Source organism: Lissotriton helveticus, chromosome 7, assembly GCF_964261635.1.
Source record: "Lissotriton helveticus chromosome 7, aLisHel1.1, whole genome shotgun sequence".
NCBI classification, from domain to species: domain Eukaryota; kingdom Metazoa; phylum Chordata; class Amphibia; order Caudata; family Salamandridae; genus Lissotriton; species Lissotriton helveticus.
Genome location: NC_136068.1, coordinates 617,868,761 through 617,894,929, shown reverse-complemented (window position 1 = coordinate 617,894,929; position 26,169 = coordinate 617,868,761). Strand labels below are relative to the sequence as shown.

The window sequence follows — 26,169 nt, the reverse complement described above, 5'->3', positions numbered from 1 at the left end:
CTTTTCAGTGTTAAACCGGATCTCTCCGGACACCCCAGCAGCTCTGGCCTTTCTCAATGCAGAAAAGGCATTCGATTCTCTTGAGTGGCCCTTCCTGCATGCTACTCTCCAAAAACTGGACCTTCTGCGTGGATTTACGTCCCTAATATGGCTTCTATGTTCTCATCCTACTGCCTACATCTGCACTAATGGTCCCCTTTCAACCTCCTTTAATCTGGCAAGGGGCATGCTGCAAGGGTGCCCTCTCTCCTGAATACTATTTATTATAGCAATGGACCCTTTATTCCGCCATTTACAGGAAAAACATTTCTGGCGTGGGTTATTGTTTTCCACGTACCCGCTGTTAGTATCACTTTATGCTGACAATATATTTCTATTCCTCAGACACCTGGCTGCAAACCTGCACCTTGTTATACAGGAGATGCAGCGATTTGGTCTCTTTTCTGGCTTACGTATCAACTGGGGCAAATCCGAACTGCTCCCCTGACAGGCGCTACACAGCCCTTCCAGTTCAACATCGCCCTGAAAAGGCGGAATGACGCAGGGGATTCATATTCACAATGACAAAGAGCAAATCCTCTGCCTGAATTATGGTCCAGCCATCAATACACTAACACTACAAGTTGAGCGGTGGATTAAACTACTGCTATCGATTTTGGGCCAAATCGCTATTGTTAAAATAGTTGTCCTCCTCAAATTTCTTGATCTGTTCCACAGTATCCCTATCCCTCGCAACAGCGTCTTCTTCGCCACGCTGCTGGGTCGGCTGCTATGCCTTGTCTGGGCTGGCTCTAGACAGCGGGTGAGTTGGCGCTCCTTGGTCTTACCGTATGCATGAGGTGGCTTTTGGGTACCCTTTTTTAATAGCCAAATGTCAGTGTGCATACCATTGTAACCACAGAGACGCCCGTCTCATGTTTGAATGTTTCGACCAGGACATTGCTGACACTACCCCCCTGAATGTGCTTTTACTTATGGGCCTTCCCTTTGACCTCACGGACATACAGCTGCTGTCCTCTAAATCTTGGCCTGGCTCTGGTTGCTGCACTTGTTGGGGATGGTACATCTGTATTCCTATGCCCTCCTGCTGCCTGATAACTGTTGGCTCTCCCTGATTGTGGAAGCTTCTGTTAAACGTATGCTCAACCGGTACGCTCTCAGCACTACTGCCACTTTGTTTCCAGATGGCTACTTCATTTCTTGGTCTGAAGATAGCCGTTTTGCTGATGCTACACTGCTTAACAGGTTTTTATTACACTGAATTCAAAGGGCACAAAGGGCCCAAATTTCCTCATAACATATGGCTGGTGATGGCTTCACCCCCTTTACGATTCTTATCATTGCTGATTCCATGGACCATCTGGTCTCTCGGCGAGTAGACCTTCAGCATCATATTCCGTATGATGTTTGGTCCTATAGTTGCTCACTGATTAGTTTGGTATCTCCTAATCAGAGGCACAAGCTGTTACACTTAACATTTTTACGGCGTACTTATATGACACCTTGCCTCTTGGCCAGGATTGACCCGTTTCGCTCATCAATCTGCCCCAAATGCAATGCTATAGATGCAGACTTTATGCATCTTGCCTGGACATGCCCCTTATAAGCCACTATAGGACGGCCATCTTCTCCAAAATCCCCCAGGTGTCAAACTTAACACTGATCCCTGACCCCCTTTTGGCTCTTCTAGGTTACATGCGTGATCCCGCAGGGAGTGCGCCAATTTGTTACAATTGCTCTTCTCCTTGCGAAGTGCAAGGCTGCGATATGCTGGGGAGGTCCTACATCTGTACAGTGGCTTAAAGGCTTTGTTTACAATACTACTAGCAAACTGTATGCACAGTTACAACTGCCAGCATCCCGCCCCCACGATATCTGGCTGCCCGTGCAAACTTACTTACAACACACTGGCCAGAAATCACAAGACTGACTGTGCATGCTGCGGGATCTGCAGTGCACAGTCATAACACACATATTGTCACCTGGACAGTAGGCTGCATTGCACACGCATAGTTACCACTGACTCATCGCATCCGCTTTTGTGCAACCAAAGTATGCCCCTCTGCAGGGCCTCAAGATCTCAGAGTGTCCCTGGCTGCACACAGACCCAGGCCACCCTATATGCCCTGCTCCGCTTGTGTTTTAATGATCTCTCAATGCTACAATTCTGTATGATGCCCATCACTAGCATGTATTGTTTTTTAAACTGTGGTGAATCTCATTTTTAAAATGAAACTATAAATAAAGTATTTTAAAAAATGCTTGTTGTTGGCCAGTAGGGCTACCACTACCTTTGTTCGATGCTGTGCCTCGAGTGAATCCAGCAGCATCTTCAACCAGCTGCCTCAGTGGCTCAATTTTTTACATGTGCACCCCTTCCCTCACCAGCACCATCCAAGCAGGAAAACGAGCTTCCGTGACTCAAATGTTCAGCACCAGGACAGCCAGGTCTACTCTGCATGCACCAGGGCCCTAGAAGCCAGATAAAATTCAACTGATTGTTGAAGCCCGTTCCTGGGACACACATTCCCTTACCCCCCCCCCCCCCAGTGGTTTCCACAGGACTCAATCGGCAAGTGACTGAGTGTCACTAGTGTGTTAACCCATTGCCAGCAACATTATCATTTTGCAAGAGTTAAATAAATAGATTTATTTTTCCTTTAGAAATCCATAACTCCGGCTATACTCATCTGGTTGTATTCATTTTGGTGTCAAAATGTATATATAAATCAGCTTTATTTTCATAAATTGGTGTCGATTTCTTTTGAGTTGTGTCAATTACTCATCATCCATGATGGTACACTGAAATGCTAAACAAACGTCCTCAAGTAAAGTCTGGCTGCTCTGGCCAAAATATCGGGACTGAGCTAGGGATTTTTTGGTGTGACTCCGAAGGACCTATTTGGGGTAATGTTAAGGTATTACATATTGAAGAATAACCAGCCACACTACATAATACCTCACTTTCCTACACTGGTGTTACAGAGGTGGGATCCTAAACTCGTGATTCTAAGCACCACTTGGTCGTTTAAATCACAAGTTTAGGATCCCACTGCTGTAACCCCAGTGTAGGAAAGTGGGGTAGTATGTAGTGTGGCTGGTTATTCTTCACTATTGCACATGAAATCCATTATTGACCCCAAAAAAATGTTCTGATTTTTTTTAATTATTTATTGTTATTTCAAATTGTTAGGGCTCTGTGTGGAACCCCATTCCAAATGAATTCAAAATTTAGGTTAGGAAAACTTTTAAAAAGTTTTTGTAAAGTTTTAAAAAGTCCCAACTTTCAAATTAAAAAGTTAGTGCACAATGGCGTCTGACAAGAACCTTGACTTGTCCATCCTCCCACCTCGTTAGATGAGTGATCAAATAGCCTTGGGCAAAATTTTGGGCATTGGCTTCAGAACAACAGCCAAAGGGGAGGACCTTGAGAGGGCTCTCAGCTCCTACGAGAAAAAAAAGTTAAAGAGGAAGGCCAGCTACTGCCCAACAGCAGGTTTTTGAAAGGATACACACATTAAGCTCAGCAATTTAAGTACCCCCAGTTGGTCTCCTGTAAGCATACAACATTGTGACAAAGGGGTTTGCTGTGATGTTTATAGAAACTGGAAGTGTCTAAAAATGGAAGGAGTAAAAAGAAAGACAATCAACAAGAATAGGATAAAGAAGGAAAAGAAAGGAAGAAAAAATGGAAGGAAAAGGGATGACAAAAGAAAAAGAAGGAATAAGGGAAGAAAGGAAGAATGGGAGACAGGAGGTTAAGTAAAGTGAAGGAGCATAGGAAAAGAAAGAAATAAAAGGGAATGAAGAAAGAAATGAAGACAGTGAAAATAGAAATAAGCAGAAAATTAGAAAGAAAGGGAAAAGGGAAAAGAAAGCAACAAAAATAATGAAGAAAGAAAACAGTCAAAATGAAAGAAAAAGCAGGATAACATGGGTTAGGCCCTGGGCACCCACGGGGTGCCAGCTCCATTATGGTCTCTATGAAAAGTGTCATGTTTGGTATCAAACAACCACTATTTTCAAACCCGACCTTTTTATAAAGTCAGATTAAATGAGACAGGCTCCCAGGTGGCTACCTTAGAAGTTGCCCACCTGGTTGCCCCAGCCCTTCCTGTGCCCTGGCTGAGAGACTGCAGCTGCTACCACCAAGACAGGAATCTGACCCCCTGTCAAGAGTTGTGAACTCTCTCAGGGGGCAGAAACGAAAGCCTGCCTGGATAGTAGATGTCATCTGGCAGGATGGCTAGTGAAGGGGCGCATCAAGGTGATGAGTTTCAAAGCATTCACCATCTCTGATATGCAAACAGGCTTCCTCCCTGAGGAGAAAAAAGCCCCCCCTGCCCCAGGCACATTTGCAACCCAGGTAGACAGAAAAATTGGGTCGTCAGAAGGGGCACACACCCAGAAGGCTAGCAGCACTCCTAAGGTAGGCTACCTGGTTTGTACAGCTAAAGAAGGTTTCTGCCATTGTTGCTTAAACATGAAATACCTTCAAAAGCAGAGACGAGGCAATTGGCAAGACGAGAACAGTTAGCTTAAATAAACAGTGCAGCCAGGAGAACAGTTACAGGCATAGGGTCTGAGGACTGTCTCAATTTACAATTGGTCTGACATAAACTGCTACACAGTTCATTAGGTGTAATAAAGAGTTTCCATCAGTTCTTTTTTGGATAGAATGTGGATCACTGTTTTTGGAACCATAAATTATTGTTTTGTATGAAGAATCCAATTGGGTCTCGACCTTGCGTGGACACAATGCAGCCAGTGGATACCGTGTTCAGATGTCTGGAATGAAGACCATGTGATTACTGCATGTACTGTGTGTGCTGGGTCCTGATTGGATGAGTGTTCCTAACTTTATGTGGCATCTGCCTTTAGGGTGTTTTGGGAACACGCGCACTCCTTCAGCCATGTGTGCTTTTTTAGGGGCAGTCTCCGTGGACCATTGTTGTGTCGCAATGCCTATCTCTTGGTTTGATCTGGGATTTCCTGTTAATGAATTTGTCTGCTGGCTACGTGCTATCCCACCTGCGATCTGTCAATCAGTGGCCTCGGGCCTGGGTCTCAGAATCTGACTATGTATTTCTAAGTCAGGGTTGACATGGAGTTCCCAAAGGGTGAATTAGTCAATAAATGTAATTACGTTTCTGTATATGAATGCACCATTTTTCAGACTGACATCAACTTTTTCAATAGTAACATTCCCCCTTCTATTTGAATTTTCAACTACGCCATCAAACCCAATTGTAGAGAATCACACACAAACAAGAACACTTTCAAAACTGGTAGGAACAATATGCACAGTCCATAAAGCCACTGGAGGAGCCAAGAGAACCAATTAAAAAACCACTCCTGCTCAGGGGAACCTCCCTCCTCACAGATGTCTCTTTGTACACAGTGCATTGCTTGGATGGCAAGTGTCTAGTCATTCCCCAGGATAAATGTGCAGCAGGACGCACCAGTATTGGTACACACCCTTCCCTCCATCACGGTCAGGTTAGCACACACCTTGAGGCAGATTGCTCGCATTTCTTCCTTGATCGTACTAAGTTCAGTGCTGTTCATCATTTTAAGCAGCTCCCACCTGGTGGTTTGTAAAAAGCGGAGCACTGGCTTTTGTCTGCCATTGAAGAAGAATATGTACCCTCCTGCTGATGCTTGTGTATCCAAAAAGTCTGAATTCTTCTGGAATGCTCTTCTACTGAGACCAGCCTAAACACTCTGTAGTTCTTTTTTCATGACCCTGATGCAGCAAGGTTATCATCATCCTTTGCTGGTACAAATTCGATTGTTCTTCTCCAGGAATGACCACGGTCGAGTGTGTATGATGACAAGGGAGCAAAGTCTGCACCATGCAAGGATGAGCTGAGTGTAGGTAAACTTACTGCACTGCCGGTAGGTATTTATCAGCATGGAGGTGCCCCATTTCATTTCCAGAATGTGCAGGATTGAGCAACAGTTTTCATTTGTGCCCAATTGAAGTGTTCCTTTACCTCAGAAACACAAGGAATACAATACAAGTTTCAGCAAAATCAGGGCTCGTAACCTTCCCTTCTAGCCAAGAGTATCCCTCCACCTCTGTAACCTTGATTTCCTGACATGGGTTGTCTATGCTTGTGTTCAACCCTCCCCCACGAGACTCAATTCTCTTCATATCATCGAGCTGGATGGCCCTACTCAAGAGCTCCATGTCTGGGGCGCATTTGTTGTTAAAGAAGACTACCCCAGATACACTAAGGCCACCCTTGGACCACAAACGGAGGCAGGAGTAAATGAGTTTGGGCATATGGTCGGGGCTTTGCTACCTTCAAGAATCTTTTCTTTGGGAAGTCTCGAGGCCAAACAGTATACTGTTTTCTATGGGTGGTGTATGTGTAACCCTGGTGTGCTGGTTAATTGCTAGTCATGATACAGGGTACAAGCACCACCTGCATTCTACTCTCACCTGGAGCTGTGATGGACTCTGCCACCCTCCCCCTTTCTCCCTGGCACCCTTCTACTCCCTCAGATGTCTCCTCGGTGGTAGTTTGGATCTATGGTACCTAGCTTGGTGTTAGTGGCTTCATACTGGCAGGCATGGTGACCATACTTCTGAGATTTGAAAAAGCCCAAGGAATGAAGGAAAAAACACTGCTGAGATCCTAAGAATGTTGGGGGCCCTGGCCAAAGCCTAGAACCTTGTCAAACTTTGCCTGGAGATAATGACTGGACTGGAACTGCCTTGTACTACAGGATTGTTTAGCTAAACTGGTTAAACTACCGATCGACTCGGCGTTGTAAGGGTGCTTTGCAACTGATTTGGCACTTGTGTGTGTGTGCTGCAGAGGTTATGGGCTCATCACTACCCCTAGCTTATAAGAAACCTGGTTCTTGCCACTTGAGGACAGCTTTGTTTTAGAACTTAATGAGGGGCCTCCATCTGCTGGAGGCCCATAGTTAATAGGGGCACTGCTGGGACTTCATGGCATGATTGAACTTTGGTCCCAGGCCAAATGCCAGAGAATGGTCCTGTTGATTTAGTAACCGGATTCCGTTTACATTGACTTTGGACACACGAGACTGGGTGCCTGATATTTAAGCACTTTGTCTGGGAGACTTCCTACCGCCTTGTCAGACTGCCCTCCCCCTATTGTGTAGCGAGCCAACCCCGCATTGAGGAATCAGCAGCAGAGGGGGCCCTGGCTCCCGCAGTTGTCATTAATGGTGAGCTCTTGTGAGGATACAGGATCAGCAGAACACAAGTAGCAGCCCGGATTCATGGATGCAAGTAAAAGTTGGTATTCCAAAAATTGGTTCATTGGCCCTTCTTTGAGTCTGAGCACCTTCTTCCCATACACACTAAATCATCTGTTAGACATATGCTTCATAACGACTGCTCGGCACTTAAATACTGCCTTGAGATTTCAGACACTATCACGAGCGTCAATCCGAACATCATGTTGCTCATAGAAACCAGACTCAATGGTTCCTCAAACAATTTTCTTGACCTTCTTTAGCCTTCTCTGCACTCCACCCCTTGTTACTAATGAGAAGTCAGACCTGGGGAGGGTTTAGCAGTCATTGACAAACATATGCTAAGATGCAGATTTCTTCCGTCGACTTGCACCCAGATCTTTGAGTGCGTGCCTGTCTAGGGAAGTGCACTCACCCTTTGCCCCCAACCTTAGAGTGAAATTAATTTATCAAACCTATGGTAAAATTGACAGCTTTGTCGAAGAGTGCATGGAGGTTATCACAACCCAATGATTGTGCTCTGACATCATCATCATCCTAGGGGACTTTAATCTTCTAAAAGGTGTAGAGGGCAGCAAGGCAGTGAATACCTTCTTTTCCTTTCTCTGCAACAATCACTTCTTGAAGAATCTATGTCGTTATCCCGCAGTCTTTTTCCCCGCAGGGAATCACAATGCGGTCATTACAATGACCGCGTTGTGATTCCGCATACCATTACTCCGCAAGTCGGAACAACGACTTGCGGAGGGGGGGGGCACTGGATGTTGGAATAGTATAATTTACTTTTCCAACTCCAGTCTGTGCGGACACTAGGGAAGGTGTTGGTTTTTAAATCCAACACCTTCCCTCCCCCCTCCACAAGTCGTTGTTCTGACTTGCGGAGTAATGGTATGCGGAATCACAACGCGATCATTTTAACAACCGCGTTGTTATTCCCTGTGGGGAAAAAGTTTCATGGTAAACGTTGCTTACCCTTCTTGAAACATTGCCAGAAATCCACACACTGCAAATACTTAAATCTGGATGTGTTGAGATAGTCGAAGATCTGTACTCAGTAGATTGGACTGATGACCTTCTAATAATCCCCTTTCTGATGGTCTTTACCCACTTTAAAACTAGGGGTGTGTGAATTTGGCTTTCCTGTAATACTGCAACACTACACAAAATGCAAATCCATCATTTCATATTATATTTTAGCATGAAATGTGTCATCACATCAACTTTAGATGTGAGGATGCATTTTGCCCTAAAAAACTGCTCAAAAAAATAAAAGCAATGTGATCAACAGCAACTTGCATTTTGTTGCTCCCATAAGTTCACACTAATGTTTTCCATGAAAGGCGCATTTGCTTTAACATTTTACTGCAAATGGCTCATATTTACTTGAAGTGACGTAATTGCAACATTTCATGTATTTTACATAGGTATAAAACAACATTCCTGAAACTATGCAAATAATGCTAGTGTAATTTAAATATTACTGTTACCTCCTGAAAACCTCTGGTCAACAAAAGTAGTGTAACATCCGGTACAGGTACACAAGAAGCAACATAAACCCATTTTGAGCAACGCTCACTTGTATCTTGCCTTCTTAGATCCCCAACTCAACATCAATGCCACCAGTGCCAAATTTAACAATTCAAAGGAAACTCTAATAGAATAATTTTCACCTCTTAAGTGCATGCCCATTAGACTCCAACCTTCTTTGCCATGGTTCTTAAAAGGTCTTTATGAGGAAAGGAAATATCTCAGAAAGCATGAGAACGAAGGCAGATAGCCACACTCTCGAGCAAGTTTGGCTAGGAAAAGAGCAACTATAAGTAGCTACAATGACCACATCTTCATAGCTCATGTAACTGATATCAGATTCCTCCTCGACACAGGCAAGAACAAACCTGAACTTCGATTTGAAGTGATTAGGCTGTCCAACAACCTTTTTAAGATTACACCTAAGACTGTTGACACCATGTTTAATTACTGTATAGAGCTATTTGACTTGAAGTTAAAGACCATTGAACTTTCTCTGCTCACTATCTCAGACAAAATTGTCAATGACAATCTGACTTGCTAAGTGCAGTGGTCCTTTTCACATTTTGACCCAATTTCAGAGTCAGAAGTACTAAAGCCCATAACTGAGGTGAAACAGTCAAACAACCCTTCTAATGATCTTTCTTATTATTGATTACTTGCTCTGCATTCTTGTCTACTTGTATTCTTCGATCTCGCAGCTACCCTTGATTCAGTCAACCACCATTCTTTGATCAGCATGCTTAGAAATGGAATGGGTTCCGAGGGGGTAAATCTCTCCTGTTTTACCTCCTGGCTGATGAAGTAACTGTTCACAAGAAGAGAAAATAGCAAGCTATAGATCCAAATATGTCAAAATATGTCAGCCTACAACAAGGGGTTGATTCTCTCACCAACCTGTTTAATTGTATGTTGAACCACTACGTGGGATCCTTGGGAGCTCTGGGATCCTCTTCCACCTATATGTTGATGATACCCAGATGTACCTGAAGATCTCATCCCAGATGACACCCTCCTTCTCTCTAACACCCTGGACATTATTCAAATGTAGATGTTAACTTGTAATCGTCAACATAACCCTTTGAAAATAAAATGCTTTTACTTTCTCATCAGAAATACAAACTACCTGTTGAAGAGTGGATGGAACCTCTCTCTGCCCTCTAGTGCTAACCCACCATTGTAGAGAATGGAAAGTCACTAGCCTTTGTGATCCATAGTCAGCTTAGTTTTCAAAGGCAACTCTCTGCTATGTTGCAACTAAGACATCCCTGGGAATTGGTAGCTCATCACAGAACTAGAATTAAAAAGAGCTGTTCAATGTTGGATATCTACAGACTACACTAAGGGAACTCACTCTTTTCTGGTACCCCAAAACCACATTTATCTTTGCTCTGAGCAGCTCTGTATGTGGGGGTCAATTTTGCTAATGGCCACTAGAAACCTGACCACACCACACCCACCCTGCTAACCTCCCAGTGGTTTCATACTGAGGCCACAGCTCGGTTCAAAACTGCCTGCACCACACACGATGCCCTACATGCCTCTACACCCACCTACCTGAATGGCAAATTGGAAATCCCAGGGTCACGATGGGGTTCAAGAAATGCAAAATCCCCCGCCACCCCCAAACAGGAACACTAAATGAAGCAATCATTCTTGGGAAGCGCCATTCGAATCTGGAGCTCACTTACTCCGACCCCCCATACGACACACTGTTGTGATGCTGTTAATAAAAGAACTCAATATACTCTTTTTCATAAGACATTTGGACTAAAGCTATGATTTTCACACACTTTTGAACGGCAATTTAGCTGCCTGTTTTCTCTTTTTCATTGGTTTAATATAAATGAATGACCTTGATGATTGTGTAAACTTGTTTGTTATCTTGTAAAGCATTCTGGATCATGTTCGCACTATAGAAAACCACAAAAATAAATTGAAAAATCTTAAATACCGTGATAAATTTGAAATTACTCCTGTTGTGGCCATTGGGATACTTTTACACTCAAGGCTTAGGACCAGAAAAACCTCAATAACCATTTGGACTGGAAAAATTATTTTTAGACAACCGATGTACTAATCCCTCACATATTTACCAGTAATCTTTATTACTCTAAGCCCTAGTTTTCCTGTCCTCTATCCTGACCTCCCACCAATATCTCTTTTTAGGAACTCCTTGGAGCAAGGACGTGTTCCTTTCAGCTTTCATGGTGAAGTTCTGGGTAAGAAATGGAGTTACAAAGAGAGTGTGCAGAGGGAAAACTTTTAGTATAGAAAGGGAAGGCAGGCTGTAAAAATACACACACACACACACACACACACGCACAAGCTATCTACACACATGTCTAATTCTGTATGAGGAACTCCATACAAAATAATCACTGTGATGAAGAAGAAGAACGAGGAGTTAACCAGTGGCAGCTGAGATAATGAAGAGGTGGTGGGGCAGGTGGATGGGGCATGGAGGAACGTGGGAGGCGGGAAAATTGGGGTTAATAATTAATTTGAAAAAACAATTACCTGAAGCCGCCATCCCCGTCATTCCTCAGTGTTCTGTTGTGCAGCTTCCTGGTCCCAACAGGCACTGGGGCAACATCAGACTTCCTGTGCAACCCCCGCGCTGCTCTCATTCTATGAGAGCAGCACCGGGATTGGTCTGAGTGGGCTGAAAAGACACTCACTCAGGCACAGGGAGATTGTGCTGTTTCTCCAGCCCGGCTGTTAAATGCAGCGTGAGCATGTGTGTTTGGCTGGCCTGAGACGGCTGGTCAAACACACATACGCACTTCAAGTGTACATAGCACGCCTCCTCCCCCTCTCATGTCCTGGCACCGTCCCTCCCTGCACAAGCTGTCTCAGAGCTGGCAAATGAAAAATAAAAAGATTATGGTATATCATGTTATTTTTCACTTCCTGGCTTCGAGCCAATTGGGCGACACTCCACCGCCATTGCGGAGGAGCCTTCCCTGGAGTGAACTACATTCTTATCATGCTTTTACTAAACGGAAACATTTGAAAATGTTATTGTCACCAATGAAGACAAGTGCAAACCATCAAACCATGAAAGAATTGGGAGTGGCTATGAAGCAGAACTACAATTAAACATGAAACAAAAATGTTAAACTTACGACTTTTTCGAGGGTGCCCTGAAACAGAAATATGAGGAATGGCATTAGAAGAGACCAGAAGTTTGCATGGGTGGAAAACACTATAATGTTGTGTTTGGACCGTGTTTATTTATTTATTTTATGAATGTGAAACTTGACTTTAATGTTGGCAGTGTCTTGTTAATGAATGGAGAATGAAATGAACAGATACATTCGGAGCATAAACTTTTATAAATAAAGTAGATTTTGAGATTAGTATTTTGAGGGTCTGTGGGGAAATTCTTGCAGAGTGTTTATTTTCTTTCTCACACATTTTTGTGAGCTTGAAAAAACGTTCATATAACTTGTAAACTGCACAGCAAATGCAAATATAGGAGGAAGTTTGCTAATTTTAAATACATTTCGGTAGTTGGGGAGACGTCTAGGATAACGAGCAAGGTGGACTAGACTCTAACTGTTCGCCAAATCATGGCTGATCCGGCCATCCTTCGGATGGATGTTAACGCATTATATTTAGTGTGGGATATAATAATGGGTTAAAAAACGGGTCTCTTGCATTACTGTACCAGGAAGTACTCTTTCTTATTGGAAGTAAACCCTCAAACATGCCTGTTTTATTAAGTACAACCCGAGTTTAGAGCATTTTGTAATGTTAACATTTGACATAACCCGTTTTGAATTGGTCATGAAATGAATTTCTTGCAGATGTGCAGGCCAAACCTAGGTGCACATACATTTGCATAACTGAGGTGCAAGAGACCACAAGTCCATACGTTCTAAAGCAATCCGGACAGTAGTAGGGGATGTATGTCTGGTTTATCTGACAGATATAACATTTTTACTTACCGCAATTTTGTCCTAGAAGAGAGACAAATGAAACACTGTATTAGAGGGGACAGGATGTGCTCTGCCAATATTTTTAAAACTCATGCAAAGTTGAGGATGAAATATTCTGCTTCCTTGTGCACCTTTGTACTCAAGCCGCTCCATAGTCTAATTTTGTAGCCACAGTCACAATACTGCTATGTTCAGAGGACAAGAAAATTGCCTTTCTTAACGAACAACGCAAATGAATGTTTGTAAACAAATAAAACCACTTCTCTATCTAGTTGCACGTCTTACAACAAGCATTTTTAAAGCAAGCAACCAGCTTTAGCTTTTGAATGTATATTCCATGCAAAAACGCAAAATCCATTTATACATTCAATCAAAAATCATACACACTTGATCAGCTGCAGGCAACTGCGCACACAGGTCAACAGGCATATTTGCAGGTATGCACATGGATAAACAAGCATGCATCCATGCACACCGACCAAACGATATGTAGGCACCCTTGCAAAGGACAAAATACATACAAATACACAGAAATGGGCAGCCAAATACGCCAACAGAAATACAAGTGCCCTTGTACACAGTTTGACAGACATACAAGCAGCCATATGCACAGACCAGCAGATATACAGTCACCGAATTACACAGAGGCATATTCACGCAAATATACAGACACAGAGACTGACAGCAGCCCTAGAGCCGCAGTCAAAAGATACATACAGATACATATGCAGTAAGAGAACAAAGGCAGAGTTTGGTTGTAAGCAAGGGCAGCTGGTGAAGTTGGAATATGTTGAGGCTTAAAATGAAACCACCAATTTTTCATTAATGAGTACAAAAAGGTTAAAGATGCATGTGCAGGCCGCAGCTTTTTTGAACAGAGAAGCTAGCCCTTGACGGGTAATTTCCAATATTTTTGACATGACTGACCGGGTAACGATTTGGAGTTGCTTTTGTGTAAGTACACTCAATTCTAGAAAAATTAGGTGAAATTATCAATAATTAACAGAAATGCACATCCAGCATGTTTCAAAAAAAGGCATTTGCATCCATTTTGGATGCGGTGACCCATTTGATTCCAAACAAGCGCTGCATAGTCTCGAGCTAAAAAAGTCCCACAAAGGGAATGAAAACAGAACTTTTGCGCCGGAAAACTGACAAGAGAAGCACATTAGGAGCAAACGCAGAAACAACAGGAAACAGCATTCTACAGACAACAGAAATGGAGAAAAAGTAAGTGACAAGCACATGAACCAACGGAAAGCAAGGGGGTGGGATTAAAGGTATATTTAATACTAGCGGCCCGTCCCGACATTGTCCGGGCATAAAAAAGAATGTCTGCAATGGTTGTAATAGGTAAGAAAAATTTACCGTCCTAGCTTCTACGAAGGCTGAGCATGTGTTTGTCCTCTCCGAAAGCGACAGTGTGCAAATGCCCCTGAGCCGTCCCGGTCCTGGCTTCTACGAAGGCTGAGCGTGTGTTTATCCTCTCCGAAAGCGACAGTGTTCAAATGCCCCTGAGCCGTCCCGGCTTGGTCGCTTCACGCACTCCCCAAAGACGGCGTGGTGCACAGATAGCGGCAACGTCCGACGGCAAACCTTACCGAACGCTACCCCCCACTTTACAATGGAGCAGGCGTCTCAGAATGCACACGCCCACAACAACGCTGAACGGCACGCACACCTCACGACGTGCACGAATGCTAATCTCACTGTGATAGGACGCTGTTCTCAGGCTGCAGGCGTCTCCATGGGTTACAATGCTGAATGCTTAATGCACACGCCCACCCTCGCAGAACACACCTCACGACGTGCTCGAACGCTTTTCTCATGGTGATACAACGCTATTCTCATGCTGCAGGCATCTCAGACGTTACAATGGTGAATGCTGAACGCACACGCTCACCCACACGCCCACCCTTGCAGAACGCACACGCCCACCTCAGTGCTGGTGCTACTTCCAAGGGACTACAAACAATGTACTTTGCCCTTCTAAAGTATATGTTTTGCTGGTGTATAGCCTATGTCCATCTGCTTACCCTGACCTTTCCAACGCTGTATGCAGTGTTCCGGTTGGCGCTGTGGATCCGGAGCTTACACGCCTCAATGGTTTGGGCTCTCTCTTTATATTATTAGTATGGACAATAGAGTTCACAAGCACAGCGAACCTTAAAAAGTAATCTCTAAAATCAGAACATCCATAAACAACAGCAACTTGAGTATTGGTCGTTTGTAATGGTCCTGGGCGGTAACTTTGCCACAAATGCAAAGTAATTAAGTGACATGGCTTAATTTCAGGAATTTTTCACAAGCAAAATTGTAGAAATTATGCCGGGTAATTGAAATTTCCTCTAGGCCTAGTAACATTGGACTTGACTAAAATAATTAGTTTTGAAAAAAGAAGAAAATAAGCCGAACAAGCTTAGGGCTAAGAGTCCTTTTTGTGACATGTTTTAGGACTGTCAGTTACATCAAGAGGAACAAGATATAGGAAAAATCTTTTAAGAGAGTACATCATTGTACACTTCATGTGTAGCCGCGTTCAGTCTATGCTCCTACAGAGAGATGCAGTGAAAAACCAGAGGCTAAAGTGGGAGCGATCTATTGGGAAGGACATTCCCAAGCTTTTTATATTGTATAAAAAACAGTTCATACACTTTTTGTAATAAAACAACCCCTCCAGAACGGTTACCACTAGCCTTGCTGCGCCTCAATATGTATGATTGTTAATAGGCAGGGTGTCAGCAGCTGAGTTCTGAAGTGCTTTCTTTCTAATGGGAAAAAAGGTTTGCCCTAGCACTAGGTGTAGTGTGATTATGAGTTTCTACGAATATATGTTTTGAAAGCTCTCATTTTACTGTATTCAGGGAATTGTTTTGCACATTTCATGGTAGTCTATTTTAACCTGTGCAAATCACAATATAAAAATAAGGAAATGTTCTCAGTGCTCGCTGTTGTCTTCACACACAAACATAAGTAATGCTTCCATTAACCATCAGAGCATTCACAACGTAAAAATGCATTTCCCAATTAGTTTAATCTACATTAATTATTCCATTTAAGGTGGGTGTGGTATAATTTATGTGAAGGAGCCAGAAGTTCACAAACCAAAAAAATGGTTACAGAACATTTTGTTCAGTGTGGCCTGGAGTACCAGCAGAATGCAGCTAAAGTTCAGTTATTTGCTATGAAAGAACCATGAATTATCAGTTATTTGCTATGAAAGAACCATAAATTATGCCTCTATAGTTACTATTCCATAAAATACAAAGGGGGAAAGCATGTTACAATGCTAAATTGAAACAGGTTTAAAATATACCTATATTTCACCATCCCTTGCTAGTAGGTTATTTTATATCTACTGATGGTCTCTTGGGATAACAAGGGCGGCCTCATACCTCTGGTACTCAGCAGAAATGGATCACATCAGATTCTGCACCAGCTCTCAGCATGCAAATGTTCTCCAAATGTGTGTGATCATGCCTACGCAGTGCATTATTAAACGCGCCAAAATCAGAGGTGGCAACAGCTGCATATATGTTATGTCTAGAACGTGCGCTGATCAGTCCGAACAACAACCACTGTGTTGAAATAACCTTGAAGCCCTCGGCACTCACTGTTCAGACAAAGCTTACCAAGCAAGGCTGCTAAGATAGAAAAAATATTATTCTCGTGTGAAGCAAAACACTCTGCTAGACTCTAAACATTTATTATAATTTGTGCCGTGTGCAAAAAGGCAGCAGAAAAGAAAAATGGCGTTTAAACTTCAAGTAAGCTCATGTCAATTTAACACAGTGTGAATGCAAGGCTCAGCCCCGCGACAAGAACATACACGCATAGCCCTTAAATATTTTACTTAAAGGCAATGTCATGAATCCGTTACATTTTGAATAAAGACTCACCCCGGGCCTCCAAAGTTATTGTGGTAACACAGGATGGAAAGATGATTTAGTAAACTCCAATCCTTTGCATTCAGACCCCGTTGTCTGTCGACTTCACCCCCCACCGCGCCCCACTCCACTGCCCCACCGCTCTTACCTGTACCGGCCGTGCCTGTTCAATCTCGAGCACAGAGGGCAGCTTGGAAATCAGTTCACCAGAACAGGCAAAGTCTTACTTGAAACTCAAAATTTGTGATGACAAGCTGCGCCAAACTCCAATGCCCAGCGTGCACCATGCAGCCTCTAATCCCACCCTTTCAAAGGTGTTCACAGGTTGAGGTGGGGTTATCGAGGCTGCAGACCCCACCCTGTGACCAGCCACGGTCGGTAGTGGGTGTACCTGCCAGGCGGTAACGTGGGGAGGGGGAGGGGCAGGGGGGGTGTAGTAATCCATGGATTACGGAGCTTTCAGGTAAGTAAACATATATATAAATAAAACGAATTTCGATGCATGAACTGCATCGCATTTGGAGATGCAGTGCACGCAACAAAATTAGTTTTTATTTATTTATATGTTTACTTACCTGTAAAGCTCCGTAACAGCCGTGACTGGTATTGGGTGTACCTGCCGGGCGATGACGTGGGGAGAGGGAGGAGCAGGCTGGGGTGTAGTAATCCATGGATTACGGAGCTTTACAGGTAAGTAAACCTATATATAAATAAAACGAATTTCGTTGTATGCACTGCATCGCATTTGGGGATGCAGTGCATGCAACGAAATTCGTTTTTATTCATGTATATGCTTACTTACCTGTAAAGCTCCGTAATACATAGATTACTATCCCCCACCCTGCCCTTCCCCCTCCCCACGTCACCGCCCTGCAGGGACACCCACTACGGACCGCGGCTGCCTGTGACGTGTTGTGAAAGGGTAGAGTGGCTTGGTTCCAGCTCTTTATTGACGTGCAGCTCCTGGTGCTACAGGGCTTTGCCCTGATGCTCGCAGGGGCTAACCTTTTACTCACGTTTTCAGGGAGATGAGTGAAATCCTGGAGGCAATGATTTTGCTGAGTTGATGACCTCACAGGCTTCAGGGCTGTGAGCTCATCAGCCTGGAAATTAGTAATTGATGGCAGTCTGCCAAGAAAATGCAACCAAGGTGAGTGCTTTTAAAGTGCTGACCTCAGTTTATATGTCATGTTTCATTAAATACTGTTAGCAATTCAAAGAAAAGTTTAAAAAAAACTCCTTGGGGGGAATCATAAAAACTGCAGTGCCCCACACGCCCGTATAAGGTAATCAGCCCTGTTTGTGAAACATATTAAAGATAAGGTGAATGCATAATTGGTGATGCATATTTAGAGTTTGGCATACAGAGTCCTCAGTCACACACCAGGTGGATATCCTGACCTCCAAACCCTCGATTAACCTACTCTATGTTGAGTCAGGCAGACCATTTTCTTTCTGAAGGTGGAGCCACTGCTGTCTCTGTCCTCCAGAAAGCTTACTCTGATATGCTGATGGAGTCGGGCCACCAGAATACGGACATCAGACCGCCCACCCTATTTAGAGTGGAAGGTCTGATTAATTATTTTTCTGTCTGTCTAGCAACCTGGTTATAACCTACAGAAAAAAAGAAGACCCACACCCTGGGACAAAATTCAGAGGGTGTGGCAGTCATTCATTTTTTGAGTTTCAATATCAAACTCTTGAATTGGGAATGTGTGTTTACAAAACAAAACTGTTTTTACTTCTGCCTGAAATCCAGTGGCTGCACATTAAACTTGCAGTGCATCCACTTAAGGTACTAAGATCAATGGTGGGCCAGCTGTGATCTCTAAATATGGTGAGCATGTGTTCATCAGGGTGGCATACGTAACATTCTCTGCCACCCTGAAGAACAGAGTAAAAATAGTAATGCTCTTAAACAGGCCCTTAATATATTAGCCAAGTGCTTGTGAATTCAAATCTAAGAAGAAGAAAATAGTCTAATGTCAATGCTCATTCAGTCTTTGGCCTCTTTGTGATAATATCACTTCGACTGAGTGCCAACACTCAACAGCAACTAATATGTACACAGACCAACAAAAAATAAAATACCTATACAGAAAGACCAACAGAAGCACAAGGGCACAGTCTGACAAGTACACACACATCAATGCACAAAGACCAACACATATAACATATAGCAGAATTATCCATCTACTTGAGTTCTCTCCGGAAGGTCTGCCACCCAAACTGTGAGGCCTCCCTATCATTTACCTTGCTTATGCTGATGACTTGGTAATACTTTCCTTAATACCATCTGGTTTTAAGACCCAATTAACAAACCTGAACCTAATCAATCTTGCCAATGGCCTAACCATTGATGACTCCAAGACAATATTCTGGCATTTGGGTAAAAGAGGAAACATCTGGGTTGGCATGTAGGTTAACACCTAATAATCGCTGTTCCGACTCATCATTACCTAGGTGCCAAGACTGACAAAAAAAAACCTGGTCTACTCTCCTGGGCCAAATAACAAATAAAGATTGCCCAGTCACCAAGAGAGTCAAACGCTTCGCTAACATGTATGCTGTACACAACATCACCTTTTGGCCTTGAACATTAATCTTCTTCTGATTCTTCTTTACACTGCGCTCATACCTCCACTGAACCAGAATAATACTCTTAATACAATCTCTGTATGCAGAACATGGCTCCAACTCAAGGTAAGGCCCTCTTCTCCCCAGGCAATTTGCTTAGAATTGAACTTAAAAACTGTGAGCCGCCTACATTTAGCTTCCCTCTCCAACTATGCATGTGACTGCATGTCTGCACATGAGGATACACCAAAGAAATTGGTCTTCCAGGAAATATCCAACAATGACCCAAAGCATGGCATCTTGAATACTTTTAACTTAGGAATCTCCTAGCAGAAAATAGCTTGCCTTCTCTGGATGCTCTAACCAACCTTCAAAGAGGGTCTTGCAAACATCTATTGAGAAGAACAACCCTTTTTCGTCTAGGGCTAGCACAGCCTCTTGGTCGTTGTAACCATTCATGCAACAAAACAAGCTCACCTCGACTTGGAGGCTGCCATGAACAATAAAAATGTCTGATCCGTCTTCTGTACATTCCAATCACTGAGATGGAGGGCTCATGGAGCACCATGCTGCGACCACACATCGGTTGCGATTCTGCGGCCATAGATCTGAATCCCTGGGGCACATACTATGTATCGCCAAATTTACTGGACTTGAGAAGGAAATATCTACATTAAACCTTTATCAAAAATAAAAACAATCAGTTAAAGGAGGAACAAGGGGATGCTTTTCACTACAAATAAACTGCTCTATCAGCAAAATGGCAAAATACCGGAAATTATCTTTCCAGAGGCTAGTTTCTTCTAACTCACTTTGTTACCAATTATAGTCTTAGTGTTATGCTTCGGGCACAGGGTCTCATTTCTAACTATGGCAGGCTTACAGCTAACAGGTTTTTAAGACAAGTTATTTGCAATTTATTGTATTATGATGGATTGTTTTAATTGATTGATTTTAATACAATACAAATATTAAATAACACATACATGCATGGAGTGCAGTTATATAAAACAAACTAACATAGATGCACCACAAATAACAGCAGGATTGATCAGCCAGGAGTGCAGACATGCCAGGAGCGATGGAACTCACACACACACACACAAAGACACACACCCGCATGCGCACACACACACACACACACAGACACACGCACACACCACTTACAGACTTAGAAACCAGATAAATAGATATATATGCACATGTGAATAGTAAGCCAGATAAATAAAAAGACAGCTGAGCATCTGCATGGATACATAACTAGTGCTGTGGTGATGCAACCCATGGCAAATTGAGGTGCTGTTTAGAATTTTTTTTTTTATTTGAGAAATTCTCCCACCTTGCCAAACCTGAAGGCCTCCCTACCTTCTTCAGAGCCAGCAGAAACACTGGAATTTCAATACGGGGGAGAGCCTCAGCTGGTTGTGAGATCAAACATCTCTGAGCTTATGGCCTGTCCACAACCGGGCAATTAGGTCACAGTGATGGTTGCAGTATCGTTTGTAAAGCAGAGTGACTGCCACTTGTTTTCCCTACTCCAGACCGCCATGTGAGGCACTGTAGCCCCAGGAAGGAAACGTGTTCAATGGACTGCTCGCTAACGGAGAAAAACACCTGTGTGTCATGACCATTGATATTTAATTTACTAAAAACCTACTCCGCTCTTAGAATCTATTTTTTATCAAATAACATTTTTTGATCACAGGGCAGATCAAACGTGGCTACCACTTAGCAAAACGTCAGTGTCTTCAGTGGAATTAACACATGATCCTCTCCATTCAAGGCAGTGATATCCCCTTGAGCCTGGTATAGATCTCGAAACAGAGGATGACATAATTCGCCAGCGAATAAAAAGTCATACATTCTATTAACATGGGAGGCTGGTGGGTCGCCCACTATATTCTAAATAAGGCCTAGAAAAGATGCTGCAAACCCAAACGAAAGAGCATCTGGAAAGGCATATCGATAGATCGATAGATAGAAAGATAGACAGACAGACAGACAGACAGACAGACAGACAGACAGACAGACAGACAGACAGACAGACAGACAGATAGATAGACAGACAGATAGATAGATAGATAGATAGATAGATAGATAGATAGATAGATAGATAGATAGATAGATAGATAGATAGATAGATAGATAGATAGACAGATAGATAGATAGATAGATAGATAGATAGATAGATAGATAGATAGATAGATAGATTAGGACACAGGAAAATATATCTCAAAGACTCAATATGCTAATGGCTGCAACTAATACATTATTCTTTCATCAACAGAAATCTGAATAATTACTAGTTTCAACTTTTGTATCAATCGTACCATGTCATACCTTTCATGCCTTCTGTAAGAGTCTTGCCCCAAGTTTTGTCATTCAAGTAAATGATCTTTACAGTTCCAAACAAACTGTGTGGAAGTTTAACCAGAAAACTACTATTACGAATTTAGACAAAATTGGAAAATTGACTTACCACTCCCGCCTAAAAGTGACATAAAAGAGATTGAGAAGAAACATAGAGTTAGAAGTTCCCTCTATAGCAAGTAAGTAGATGCAAAAGAATGTATAAATAACATATGGGATAAACTATCCCATGTGTACATTATTCTAAGGATATTGTAAATCATAGAGGAGTTAAAGAGAAAATAGACCTAAGTTCAAGTTCCTTTATAAAGTCATGGAACCCCGCAGTGGCTAGTGGAATACTTACATACAGCAGAGAGTATGATATTCCTTATTATTAGTAATAGGGTCACATCATCCTACTTTCATTAAAACATTTAAACCCTTTGTGTATTGTATTGTATTTTATTTGAAAGAAATGCTAGGTGTGCAGACAAGAAGGAATCTTAAATCTGCAATGCGAAATTAAACGCATCATTAGGTGATTTCTAATTTGATATAAAATATATTAAAATCACTTTATTATAAGTGATATTTAAAACATGTTGTTAATTAGAATGTGTAGAAACATGCAGCGATTCCTTCTATTCTGTAATTACCTATTGTGGGAACAAAGACATATTTCAATAAATATCCCCTTTACGCTGATCACTCATAATTTTTTAAAAAACAACACAACAGAAGAACGAAATGCCAGTTCAACTCAGTGACCCGTCTTCTATTTAGGATGCTGGCTCTGACAGGAAATATTATTATGTCACCACTCAACTGTAATAAGTCATTACATTTATTTAGCTATGTTATTTTGTCATTACAGGTGACTAGAGACCTCACAACTCAACTGTGGTATTGAAATTAGAGACAGACCTTGGTATAGGGATTACAGCCCCACACGTATCATAAAATGTTTATTTATTTCTATCACATATGATTTTATAGAAAACAAAGACGTGGTGTTTCTTAAAGTGATGAATGGCTTAATCAGAGAGGTAGTTTTTATATTTTAATTCATAGATTGCAGACCTGGATCAGTACACATGGAAGAACTTTTCACCGATCAGGAATCCAAATACACACATCGATGGAACAGTGACAGAGAGGCAAAGGATACATTTACAAAAACAAAAATGAGGATACTGTAAAACAACAATATGAGGCAGTGCAGTAAAATATTGAAACAACTGAAAAATTTAAAACTTGGAAAAATGCAACTAATGGTGAAAAGAAGGCCCTACGTGTGATTAGCATGTACCATTTTGTCAGTGAGTCTGCCTAGAGGTGGCGTTATCAAGTGTATATGAAATGGGTGGAGAAAAGAAAAATCATGAGCTTTTTATGGTAGACCAAAAGGTGGAGGCAGTCCCAAGTGTGGGACATTGGTTTAAAAATAGAAAGTGAAAGATAATAATGTTTAATACCTAATGTTAAAAATGTTGGTGTCCAGTTTCTCCAGAGTCAAAACTTCCATGCTGTAGATGTTGAGTTTCCAAGAAAAGAATGGGTCTTTCCGTGAGATAATTAAGTTGAATTTGATTTAGGTCTGTGATCAGACCCTGTAGAGGCCTTTTAACATAGAGTAATGTGTATATATTTTCATTGTGCAGCAATCCGACTTTTATGTCGACCTTTACTGCAAACTGTAGTCCTACTTCTATGTCTATGAACTGTCCCGTTTTTTTGTTTTGAGAATCTGGTCACCCTAGACTTATGGCGATTTGGAGAGCAGTGGGTGACATTGGCCTTAGGGAAGTCTGTTAGTGAAATGCCCCATCACTGTAGGAGAGGCAGGGCCTGCACTGTTCAATGGTATTTGTGTGCAGGAAGTGATTGATCTTGCAGATTGTTGAAAGTTGGGCTGAAACCGTCAACATTATCGGCACCCTCTTGCTCTCCTTAAACCTTTTGTGCGTGTAAAACAGCCGCCATTTTGGGCACCATGGCTTCCCTGCTCTCGCCGAGAGCCAGCGCGCCTCTCTCTCCCTCCTAGCTTCGCTGACAACCCCCCCTGCCTGCACCTGCCGCGGATCATAAAACCCCTCTTCGGCGCTGCTCTGCCCCAGGCCCTCGTCCTGTTCCCAGCGCAACACCTCCCTTCTTCCCATTTATGATCCCCGGCCCTTTGATGCAAACCCCTTTTCCCCGTGTGCCCGTTTGTCTTCCCCGTTCCCAGGCCGACACCCAGCTCTGCCGATACCAATCCTTGCCCCTCCCCGTACAATAGAAAGTTTCCCCCCAGCAAGGGATCCCCGGGTTGATCAAAGCCCCCCGCCCTACGAGATCCGATCGAACCCCACACACTCCGTGAATCGGCGGAATATCCAGCTGCGCGATGATCATCACCTGTTGTGAACGGGGCAGGGACTTCCACTGTAACCTTGCGTGGGAACGGGCTGGGAAGGGGGATTCTGAGGATGTCTTTCCGTACATCAAAGTATCGACGAGAATGTGTTACATGCAATAAAGAGATAAACTTGTGTATAAGAGGCCAGGCCTCAGGGATGCAGTTAGAGCACCTCAGAACGATACCTTCTGTCCGTTTCGTTGTGTTCTCCTCCGGAGAGAATAAAAACCTTGTTTCCTGCCTTCCAGTCTCCAGCGCCTGCCTCTTCAATAGTTTAACTTCTTTGTGGGTTCAAGAGGCGACACCGCCGGGCAATACTTAAGGATCTTATATTCTGGTTGGTAGTGCCCCCCTTATTTTCAACAATTGGCGACCCAAGCGTGGGGCCCATCAGCGACCCATGGATCCAGTGGGAGAGGTCCTGACGACAAAGTGAACGACTGCAACGATCGGGAACGCGTCTGTCCGATAGACCCTCGTCTGACAGCCGATCATCCGAACTTCACTGGTTCCGAACAGACCTCTCTCGAGTGATCTACGGTCCTGACTGGGAACCATCAGGAGTGCCGCGAGGATAACGGAGAAGAGAGGACGATCGGGCGCTGGATTCGGAAGACAAGAAACTGTCCATGCGGTCCGGGTAAGGTCGTGTAATCACGACAAGTTGCGAAATGATTGCTTGATTGCTTGTTTGTTTAAAAATACTAGTATTGCTCTCTTTTATTTATTTGGAGATTCACTGTCTGCAAACGGAGAAACAACGGGCTCTCTCTTTTGCAAGCAGTGGAGGATAGGTAGGGCAGCAGCCGTGCTTATTTTTTTCTCCCCCACTCAATAATCACTTGAAACTGAACTGTTGTTCGCAAAACTATTGTTTCCTGGAGATTCCCTGTCTGCAAACAGGGAAGAGACCACCCTTTTTGCAGACAGTGAAAAGGGTAGGTAACGCAGATCTTTGCGGACCTACTCATTCTCCCCATTGTTATTTATTGGTCTTTTGTTATTTTGATCCATGAGGTATTCACTGCCTGCAAACAACGTAGAATAGAAATATTCTGTCCAGTCTTTGCACCTAGTGATAAGATAGGCAGTGCTGACTTTTTAGTCCCTCGTTACGAGCCGTCATGTCTGTCTTCTCCCCACTGATTAGTAGCCTGTTTAGCCCGGACCGCCTATTAGAGATGGACCATCCAGCCCCACTGGAAGGCACCCCTAATAAGGACATGTTCATGAAGCATGGATTGACCGCTATAGCCTATAGTAAACTATGGCATAAATATACAAAAAAGGGTCAAGAAAGTCAATGGCCCCTGATAGGATCCTTCGATGATGATAAAATAAAAACGCTAGAAACTGCCCTGGGTAAAAACAAGACAACACCTACTATGCTTGACAGCTTCGGCATGTGGCGAAAAGAAACTGAACAACGTAAAAAGAAAACTGAGAGTAGGTTGGAAAAAGAGCTGCGAAAAGCAGCCCACCTAGCTGCTCAGAAACTAGAAAAAGAGATAAAGGAAAGAGAGAAAGCTAAACAGAAACTAGAAATGGAAACGCCAAGCCAGTGTCCGGTTAGAACCCCCTCCATGCTCTACCCTGATTTACCCTCGAAACAACGAGCCAATGAGGACCTGCTGTTAGGTCCTCCTATCATCTACATGCCCCCTCCATATGCCCCTTCTCAACCCTTGGCGCAGCACGCGCCACCCCCAGGTACAAACGAAGGTACCGCCACAGCGTCGGCCCCAATGGCCTCTGTGCCAGCCGAACCCCTTGTATTAAAACCCGCATCAACAACAACGTTAGACGACCATGAGACTCGAGGGGCTGGCCCTGCAAGAACAAACAGACTAGACAAAGATGAGCGAGCGGGGATCGACAAAATAGCAAGGACACTGGTAGAAAGAAAGGATGATGAAGAGTACATCACAGATATGTTCAGCTCGTATACAGGGAGTCACAGACGACATTTTACCGTACGACTGTGTTATCATGTCTTGAATGCATACGAGGACCGATATCGAGACAAAGGTCCCGAGAGCCTAAGGACTCTGTACCGGAAGGTCGATATCGGGGATGAGGGCGAGTGTGATGTGTCGGACCTCCTTACGCGTACGCTTGAGGTTTTCCGCCACCTCACTGAACGAAAGCCGGGAGCTAAATCCGCAGCCTCCGTAGTGACCGAACCACCAACCGAGCAATCTAACACCATGATGCCGATACGTGAGGCTGCCCCTTACTGGGTTCCTCC

The 26,169-nt window shown here is 43.3% G+C and overlaps 1 long non-coding RNA gene across 1 annotated transcript in view; it reads right to left on the bottom strand.

Moving 5' to 3' along the window:
• The window catches only part of LOC144766927 (uncharacterized), a 72,491-nt gene extending 58,109 nt beyond the window's left edge, over positions 1–14,382 (bottom strand). The window contains exon 1 of the long non-coding RNA XR_013597985.1: positions 14,076–14,382. This is a non-coding gene — a long non-coding RNA (uncharacterized LOC144766927). The remainder of the gene's footprint in view (positions 1–14,075) is intronic.
• Positions 14,383–26,169: the final 11,787 nt, after the last annotated feature.